The sequence below is a fragment of the Mesoplodon densirostris genome, chromosome 16 (assembly GCF_025265405.1).
Source record: "Mesoplodon densirostris isolate mMesDen1 chromosome 16, mMesDen1 primary haplotype, whole genome shotgun sequence".
NCBI lineage: Eukaryota > Metazoa > Chordata > Mammalia > Artiodactyla > Ziphiidae > Mesoplodon > Mesoplodon densirostris.
The window spans coordinates 68,646,934-68,656,183 of record NC_082676.1 but is presented as its reverse complement, the minus strand read 5'-3'; the positions used below and the strand labels follow the sequence as shown (position 1 = coordinate 68,656,183).

Below are 9,250 nucleotides of genomic sequence, written 5' to 3'. Positions count from 1 at the left end.
TACTTACATGGGAGACTGCCTGGGAATAGCCAGTGCTGTAGGCTTTAAAAAAAGTTTCAGCATTACCAAAATGCCAAATAAGGACGTCTCTTCTATAGTTAGACAAGAAGTATTTCAAGAGAGGATAACTATATAAGCATTAGTATATTATAGATAGGTTATATAAATGTATATTATGTACGGCAATAGATATATTACTATTGACATCCCATAAAGTCTAAAAATGATCACTATCGTTGTACCACTAGATCAAAACTAACTGAGAAACTCTTTGTTAGAATGTGGTTCTTTCTTCATGTTGCTGTGGGGACTTGGATACATGGACAACCATGCAGTTCCTGGAAAAAGGGCAGCTGTGTGGTCCGACATGGTGAAGCCTCTCCCCCACGTCCCAAAGGTAGATAAATCAGATGTTGAGCCTCACGCACATGGTATCAGTCATCTGGCCTTTCTGAAACAGGATTCCCTTCCCACATACACTCCCCATTCCTGCTGTCTTGTGTCCAAGGAAAAGGGCATCAGCTATACATCACCACAGACAGGCTCTCACCATAGAACCAGGGGCCTGTGTGCACCACTCAGGGAAGACCTCTTGCTAAGAATTATTTGAAAAGAAGTACATACATACAGAGAAGGGTCAGACACATTGTATCTCTACAGACAAAATCCTTAAAAAGAAACATAGCAGGATTAGCAGGATTTGTTTAAGAATAAAGTAGTCTGTTGAGCTTTGGAGTTTATTTCTGTTTAGAAAAAAACAGATAAAATTTACAAGATGCAAAGGTCTCACATAATACGTTATCATTGATGACTATTCTCTTTACACCCTAAAAGGAGCCCTGGCTTAGCCAGTGATGGGAAAAACACAGACAGCAGGAATGCACTTGGGACCCACCATGGACACGCGGAAATACACCACAGTGTGAAAGGGGGACTCGATGACAAGTGATGTTGGGCCAGCCTGTTCCGAGAGCAAGCTGAGACATCACAGGGACCAACACAGCCATTCTGAGGGGGACGCTTGGGTGTATTCTTTGCCTGCCCTGTGCATGGGGCACCTTCCCCACACTGGCAGCACCCCCTCCTCTACTAAATCACAACAGCAACAGAAAACGGTAACACTACTTTGGTGGGTTCATTTTGTTTTGTTTTTGTATTTGCAGGGCTATTCATGTTCCCAGTTTCTTATTTCCATCTTCCTTTTCAGGATTCAGTTCCAAATCCTTAAAGTAGTAGGTGCCTAGCATCTTTCATGAATTTTTCAGGATCCAGTTCTGCCCAGTGATAATGCACTAAAAAGAACAAAGATAAGACACATTACTCAGAAGAGTCCCAAAATTTGCCTTCAATTCATATTAAAATATATGACCAAGCATAACAAAATAGCTTGAGATATCCTTTCAGTTCTTACAACGACAAGAGGATGACAGTGTTTCACTTTACTGTGAAAAATCTGCTGTGTTGTCATGTATAAATCCAAATACCTTCTCACCAAAGAGACACCGATTTATTAGAACTTCACCTTTAGAGCTCAAAAAGCCACCAACCAAATATCTGGGAATTAAACGACACACTTCTAAATGGACTTTGCATCAAAAAGAAGTCACATGGCAAGTTAGAAAATATTTTAAGGTGAATGAAAATTGAAATACAACAAACTAAATTTGTGACATTCGCCTATAGCAGTGCTTAGAGGAAAATTCATAGCTTTAAATGCGTACATTAGAAAATAAGAAAGCTTTTAAGTCAATAATCTGAGTTTCCACCTTAAGGAATTAAAAGAATAAAAGCAAAGTAAACCCAAAACAAGCAGGAGGAGGGGAATAACAAGAGCAGGAAGGAATGAAGTTTCAAACAGAAAAACAAAAGAGAAAATAAATGAAAAGTTCAATAAAATTGATACACTTCTTGTCAGACTTACCAAGAAAAAAGAGAAAAAACAAGTTAGGAATATCAGGAATCAAAGAGACAACGTCAATACAGACTTTACACACATTAGAAGAATAAAAAGGGTATACCACAACTTTATGCCCACAAATTAGACATGGATAAGATGGACAAATCCCTTGAAAAAAATACAAAAGTCTCATTTCCACATCCTTTTAACAATGAGGGAGGCAGAGGGGTGGGGAGCCTAAAGAAAGCATAGGGACATTGTATAAACTAAATGCTTGTTCTTGGAATATCTTTAATACTGCTCAAAGGAGGGCAGGTTCTTCTGTATAAAATGCCCAAGTGTCCTGCGTTTCCTTTTGCAATTTTGAACCCACAACAAAAGCCAGCTGGTTGTGCCAAGATTTGTGCAGCAGGCGTTTGTCATCCAAGTTTAACTAAATCCCAAACTTCACACAGCAGTTTCTATTCCCTCAGACCTAAACTCTAATTGGATGAACTCCAGTAAACTCAAAAGATTACAGTCATTTGCACGTGGTGATGCCACATCTGTGAACATGCTTCCAGATGTACTCAACACAGGTCACGTTCTCAAGAAAGGGTCACGTTATGAGCAGACGCCTCCATGGAATGACCAGCCTTCCATTCTTGAGCCCAGCTTGACACCGAGGCTCACAGGCCCACATGGGAAAGGCTGGTTGGAACTGCATCTTGTCCATGTTCTTCAGGTCTATCTGGACCCACACAAGGAATCAAAATTTCCCCAGGCCTACCCTCGTGCTCTGAACCCTGGCTGCCAAAGTACAACACTACTTCCTAGGAAATACCTGAAAAACCACAAGGGGAATACACAACCTAATTCCTGGAGACCGTAATACTCCCATTTTAAAGTCAAGAAAAGCAACCCACTTGCTCCTATATTTTAATCAAGATGTTAACCCAAACTTAAGAACCTGGGGCCTCTTAATACCTCTTTCCTCACCTGCAGTACTAGTAACCACAATCCTGAAATGAGTTCCCACATTCCACCTTTGGGGAACTCTATGTTCTTGGCACAGATTAAAACCTTTGCTTTTGAACTTAAAATGAGCTTTGGGATCCTGCTTGAATACATTATTCTTTTACATTTGCACCAGTTAAATACTCTACATGTTTTAATGAACTGCGGTAGTAAACTTATGCTTCAAATGTTTGCTGTGCAGATGGAGATGGTAAGGTTTACTACAAAAGAATGAACGATCGAGAAGATGTCCATGATACTCTGTTCTATGACAAAAGCAGGTACCTTTATGCAGACAGTATGTCTCTAACTTTGTAAAATTAGAGAGACATAGAATCACCTGCTTAGAGAAAATGTTATAAACGCATTAAGAGGTGTCTAATAGCCTGGCACCACCATTTCATGGCCTTATGAAAGAAGCTGCTGGGGTGGTTCTCTTTCACTGCATTCAACCGTTGGGGGCAGCAGGGAATAGACCAGGATCAGGAGCAAGGGATCCCTCCACAGCTTGTTTAAACACGGAGTCTCTCAAAGATGCTGACTTCCAGCTGATCTGTTTCTGGCTTCAGGCCATTCGAGCAACCAGAAGACGTGAGTGCTAGTCAGGATACGCACACACCACAGACCGGCTCTCCAAACCACAGTCAAAAGAACCCAATCCAAGTTTTATTTATTTATTTACTTCCAGTCAAAGCTGGGAATCTAATATGAGCTCGTTTACACAGAAAAGGCAGGCTGTTCCACAGAAAAACATGAGTTGCTGGGAATTCGATGTCATCAATGAAGGACTCACGCAGCCCCTGTAGCATGTTAGGAACCCCAGTGAGGCCTCCACTGAACTGTCAGAGCAGACACTCCTCTGGCACGTGAGTGCTGCATGCGGGTCCTGACTTGGCGGTGAGAACATGGGGACAGTGATGCCATTTTTGACTGAGAAAGGAAAGCTTGGTGTGAACTAATAAAGCAAGCAGGAAAAAACCAAAAAAACAAAAAACCAACTGATGTCGCCTGATTGTGGAAGGAACAAACTCTGACAGCAGTTAGTTTTTGTTTTTTGGATTAAATTCTACCCCATGTAGAATTTGTAACGTATATTTGTATATATTTAACCATGTCCGTCTTACCGAACTTACAGTGGTTCAGATGACAGTCTCAAACTTTACTTTGATCCCTCTAGGCTGGTGCTGCCCAAGCAAATTTCTGCAGTGACTGGCTGTCCTGTATCAGCTCTGTGCCACACAGCAGCCACCAGCCGTATGTGGCTACTGAGCACTTGAAATGTGGCTACTGTGACTAAGGAAATTAAACTTTATTTCATTTTAATTAATTTACATTTAAATATCCACATACAGGTAGTGCCTACTCTATTAGCACACTCTAGGTTACCACCAAGCTTAGCTCTGCACTTGAGCAATAAACAGAATCAATTATTATGGCCAGATTCTTGCCAATTTATTTCTAATAAATAAGGCAACTGAGGAGCAAGCCTGGGCATGAAGTAAATCCAACCCCCCTGCCAGTAAAGTGACATAATATGCCTGCTCCGTACCAGCGAGCAAGCAGAACATCCTGTATAACAAAGGCCAGAACAACACTTTCGGCTTGGCAACAGTAATCTCCTCCCAGTAAGATGAGGGAAAACAGGGCAAAAAATAACGCTGGAAGAAATACTGCTTAAAATTCCCCAAATGTATTGAAAGACATACATTTATAGATTCCAGAAGCTCAGAAAACCCAAAGCCATCATCAGAATGAGACTTAGATGTTTAACACAGACGCTGGAATTATCAGACAAGGAAGAATAACTATGATTAATATGTTAAGGGCTCTACTGGGAAAAGTAGACAAGGGGCGAGAACAGATGGGTTATGTAAGTGGAGACATGGAAGCCCCAGAAAGAATCAAAAGGAAATGCAGAGTGCTTTCGACAGGCTCATCAGCCAAGGGAGGAATCAGTGGGCCTGAAGACAGGTCACTACAAGCTTCCCAAACCGAACTGCAAAGAGAGGAAGGAACGGAAAAAGGAAGAGACCATCCAAGAACTGTGGGACAGTTGCAAAAGGGGTAACATACACACACCAGAAGGAGAAGGCAGAGAGAACAGAGAAGTAACAATGGCCAAGAACGGCCCAAACTTAGTGACAGGAGACACTGAATCACAGATCATGAAGCAGAGAACACCAACCAGCAACCACACCTAGGCAAATCCTATGCAAACTGCAAAAAAACAAAGAGAAAGTCTTGAAAGAAGCTGAGGGCGGAGTGGGAGGAGGGGGCACATGGCTGCAGATAACAGAGGACATCTCAGAAGAAACTATGCCAGCAAGGGGAGAGTGGAATAAAATATTTAAAGTGTTCAACCAAAAAAACCACCAAACCAGAATTCTATACCAGCAAAACTATCCCTCAAAAGTGAAAGAGAAACAAAGACTCTCTTTGATCTGCAAGAAATGCTCAAAGAAGTTCTTCAGGCAGAAGGGACGCAATACGGCTCCGAAACTTGGACTGACATAACGAAAGGGACAGCATGAGAGATGAAATTAAGGTAAAATAAGATCTGTTCTTTTTCTTATTCTTAGTTCATCTAAAAAGCTACTTATGAAATGATAACAGCAACAATGCATTGGGTTGTGCAGCACATGAAAGTGGCGTGAGTGACACAGGTCACGAGGAACATGAGGGAGGGACTGGGAGATGCTGCCATGAGGTACCTGCACAGGTGAGGAGGCCAGGCTGTTTGCAGGTGGGCTCAGATTTGTTAAAAATGTATACCACAAACTCTGTTATATCCTATAAATGACATAATTGTGAATAACTCATTAACCTCACAATGGAAGGTATCATTTCTCTTTGACTGATATGTCACATAAGATAGATTATTGTTTTCCACTAATTGCATATGCTATCCAGGCATTATTGGGCATCCTAGAATTCTGTAAAAATTTCCCATTATCCCCACATTATTTTTCAAATATTCCAGATTTTAGTAAATATAAACATCATGGATTTTAAAAAGCATAGGCCCATATAACAGTGAATTTGGATTAAATAATATTTTGCCACTGTGTTCTTTGAAAATCTTATCGTATGTTCCTTCAATATCATGAAGTAACACCGTAAGTGTTTTGGGGATTTTAGTACTAGCTTATGCCTATGAAAGAAGGGAAAAAAATGTATACTGCAAACTCTAGGGCAGCCACTGAGAAAAGGTTGTTTAATGTTAAAAAAAAAATAAAAACACTACCTCAGAGGCATAGTGTATTTTATACCATGAAATGCACAGGGACTTGAAAAGTGGTATGAATGTTGACACAGGGAAGCAAAGTGAAGCTCTGGGAATAAAAGATCCCACCTTCTACAGGGAAAAAAACAGTGCAAAGTGATGGAATAGCCTTTTACAGAGCGCGCACGCGCGCGTGCGCGCGCACACACACACACACACACACACACACACACACACACACCCCTGCTCTAGCTCATCAGGAAGAAACGTGCTTGGCCAGGACACGTCTCACTATACAGACAAAGGTCAAGTTGGAAAAGCAAACAGACGGCAGCTTCCCAAACGCTTTCCTTGCTTGGTTTCGAGGGCTGACATCTGAGGACAGAAACACGGGGTGCTGGCCCGAAGCGTGCCCCTCTCGTGCACACACTCACGACGGCAGTTAAGTCAATACTCAAACGAGTGGATACTGCAGCCTGTGATCACAGGCAGAAACCACACTCTTTGCATGAGAAGTAGCCCTCCTCCCTTTAGCTGTGGGCCAGAATGGGGGGGAAACTGAGCTGCAGCCGCACAGAAAACCGTGAATCCTCCCAGCACGATGAGGAGCCCGAAGGAATGAGACAGAGGACAAAGGAGAAGTTAATTTTAGCAGTTTCACGTCCATTTGGTAAAATAAGAAATGTCTGTAATGTGAGAGAGAGATGGCGGCGCCCTGGGGAGGTCCTCCGAACCAAGGAGGTTTGAGCTCATTTTCAAAGAAACATACACCCAAGATCATGCAGCTTCTCATTCCATTTTCTCTCGCCTCTTTTTTCTCCCTCATGCCTCGGAAACTCAAAGCTGCTCCCCTTAGGGCCTGTGAGGCTCCCCAGGGCTCTTTCTGTTTTTAAAGAAAAGTAAATGAAACCTGCAGCAAATGAAAACGGCAGCTCCCCTCACTGGGGGAGCGGGGGGTGGGGGGGCTGCTGTTTTTCAGTGGAACAGGGCCCATGCCAAGGTTACCTTCTGTCTGTCACCACGTAATTCAGCTCTTACAGACATCTGAATACTGGGTGGTGGTTTTGGGGGTCGACTGGGATGACAAAGTCCAGCAGAAGGGGCAACAAAAGTCCACGGGCAGCAAAACCCCCAATATATCCGTGGAGTACCAGCTGCCGCTTAGCCTAACCCCTTTAAGGTCTGCAAATCCGGGAGCGTGGCTAAAACCAGGTGCTCTGCTGGGCATGGTGGCTCGTGCCTGCCTGCATCTCCCCACGTCGCTGAAGGGATGAGCTTCACTCACTAAGTTCACAGAAGAAAAACCAAGGAAGCAGAAATTACATAACTTACTCACTGTCACACAGAAATTGGTAGGATGCCAATAAGCACCTGAGGAGGTTCTGAATCCCTGCTGGACCCACTTTATTAATTAGCATAATTAGAAAACTAACCTAAAGAGCCGCCCTGTGCACTGTCTTTGTGTGGCACGTTTCACCCCCAGATTTCGGATTTCTGGATGGACCGTAAATCAGAAGCACTGGCGGTATTTCTGACAACAAAACTGACCATTGACAATGATGTGCAAATCCCCATCATCTTGGAGGGGAAGTTCTACATAACATAAATGCCACATAAAAGGTTACTGTGTTTTCATGAATATTTAACATTATTTATACACCAAATTCCACATTCAGAAGACTCTCCCTAACTTATAACAACTGTTTCAGTTCACGAATAAAAACCAACGGCTTGAAGCCACAGCATCAAGATCCAGAACAAGGTGGGGCTTGTGAACAAGGTGGGGCGACAAATGAGGCCGAGTGTGAAGGGCTCCCCTGTGACTCCGGCTTCACGCTCGCCTGGGCATGTGACACGCGTGAGCCCAGACCCGTGAGCACGGTTGTCACCTCCCCGGAGTTACACTTGGACAGAACGTGGTGACTGGGGAAAGTCAACAGGGCCTTACAGGACTGACAATCCCCCACAGCCCCCCATAAAACTATGATTCAGCAACCCCTCCTTTCCAAGTTCTCCACCCTGCCCGTCTGCTCTACTAACGTCTGCCGGCCGGTCCGCTGTGGGCTCGGCAATCTCTCTCAGCACCGGCAGCAGACATCCTGGGGACACTCCGCAGGAGACTCCTGGTCCCCACCCCCTTCAGAAGGCACAAGCCATCTCACGAGTGTTCCCTCTTGCCATGTGGCATCTCCAGGGCGAACCCAAGGCCGACTTGATTTGAACCACAGTCCACAAGCCGAAGGCTCCAGACTGCACGCCCGGCCTGGCTCCTTCGGTTTCTGCAACTGCCCTGTCACTGGCCTGTCGCCTCCAGCCTGCTCCCCACGTCTGCTGGGGTCACCTTTCGAAACTCAGGATCTGACTGTGTCACTTGTGCACTTGACAGCTTTCAAAAGGTTCCCCATGATCCCAGGACAAAACCCACATTTCTCCGAGTTGCACACCGGACCCTGTATGGCCCGGGCCCTTCCTCCGCCCCTGCCTTCAGACAAGCTCCCGAAAAGGGCCCCATGTCCCTTCCCTACCGCCTCTGCCTGAACCCACAACTCCGGCTCCTTCTCTGCTCTCCGCTGGGCCACTCCCTGCCCTCGGTCCCCGTCGCCCCGTCTCTACCAGGCCTTCCAGGTCCCACCCTGGACCCCTGGAGCCATGGCCACGTCCCTGTCCACCCGGCCCACAGTCCCGGCACCGGTGCACTGCCCAGCGCTCTGGCGGGATTGTCCCCTCCCTGCTCCTGAGAATGCCGCCACGTGATGTGTTCACGGGGAATGAACTTGAGCCGAGGGCCATCGGGTGGCTGGGACAAGCTCCAGAGGCCTGTGACCTCCAGGCAGGGAGGTGGACCCAAGCTACAGGGAACCGTGAGGCACTCCCGTCTCGGGAAAGTGAACGGGCAGCGCCGCGCGGGGGACGTGGAGGCCGCAGGCTGTGAGGGGAGGCCTCCCGCAGCTGCTGAGAGCGCCGAGGCAGGAGCTCGTGTCTGCAACACTCTAGAAGCGCCAGGAGCCGCAGTCGTTGCCTGACGTGGGCGCATCTCAACTCTTCTCTCTGCCCTGGAGGAAGCAGATCTCAGGAAACCACAAGGAGCCGCCATAAAACAAGCCCTGCCTCCAAAGCCACCCTGTCGTCTACCC

The 9,250-nt window shown here is 45.6% G+C and overlaps 1 protein-coding gene across 1 annotated transcript in view; it reads right to left on the bottom strand.

The window, feature by feature from the left end:
- Window positions 1-699: 699 nt before the first annotated feature.
- The window catches only part of DTD1 (D-aminoacyl-tRNA deacylase 1), a 116,744-nt gene continuing 108,193 nt past the window's right edge, over window positions 700-9,250 (bottom strand). Inside the window, exon 6 of the mRNA XM_060077880.1 lies at window positions 700-1,292. The gene's annotated coding sequence lies outside the window, so the exon portion shown is untranslated. The remainder of the gene's footprint in view (window positions 1,293-9,250) is intronic.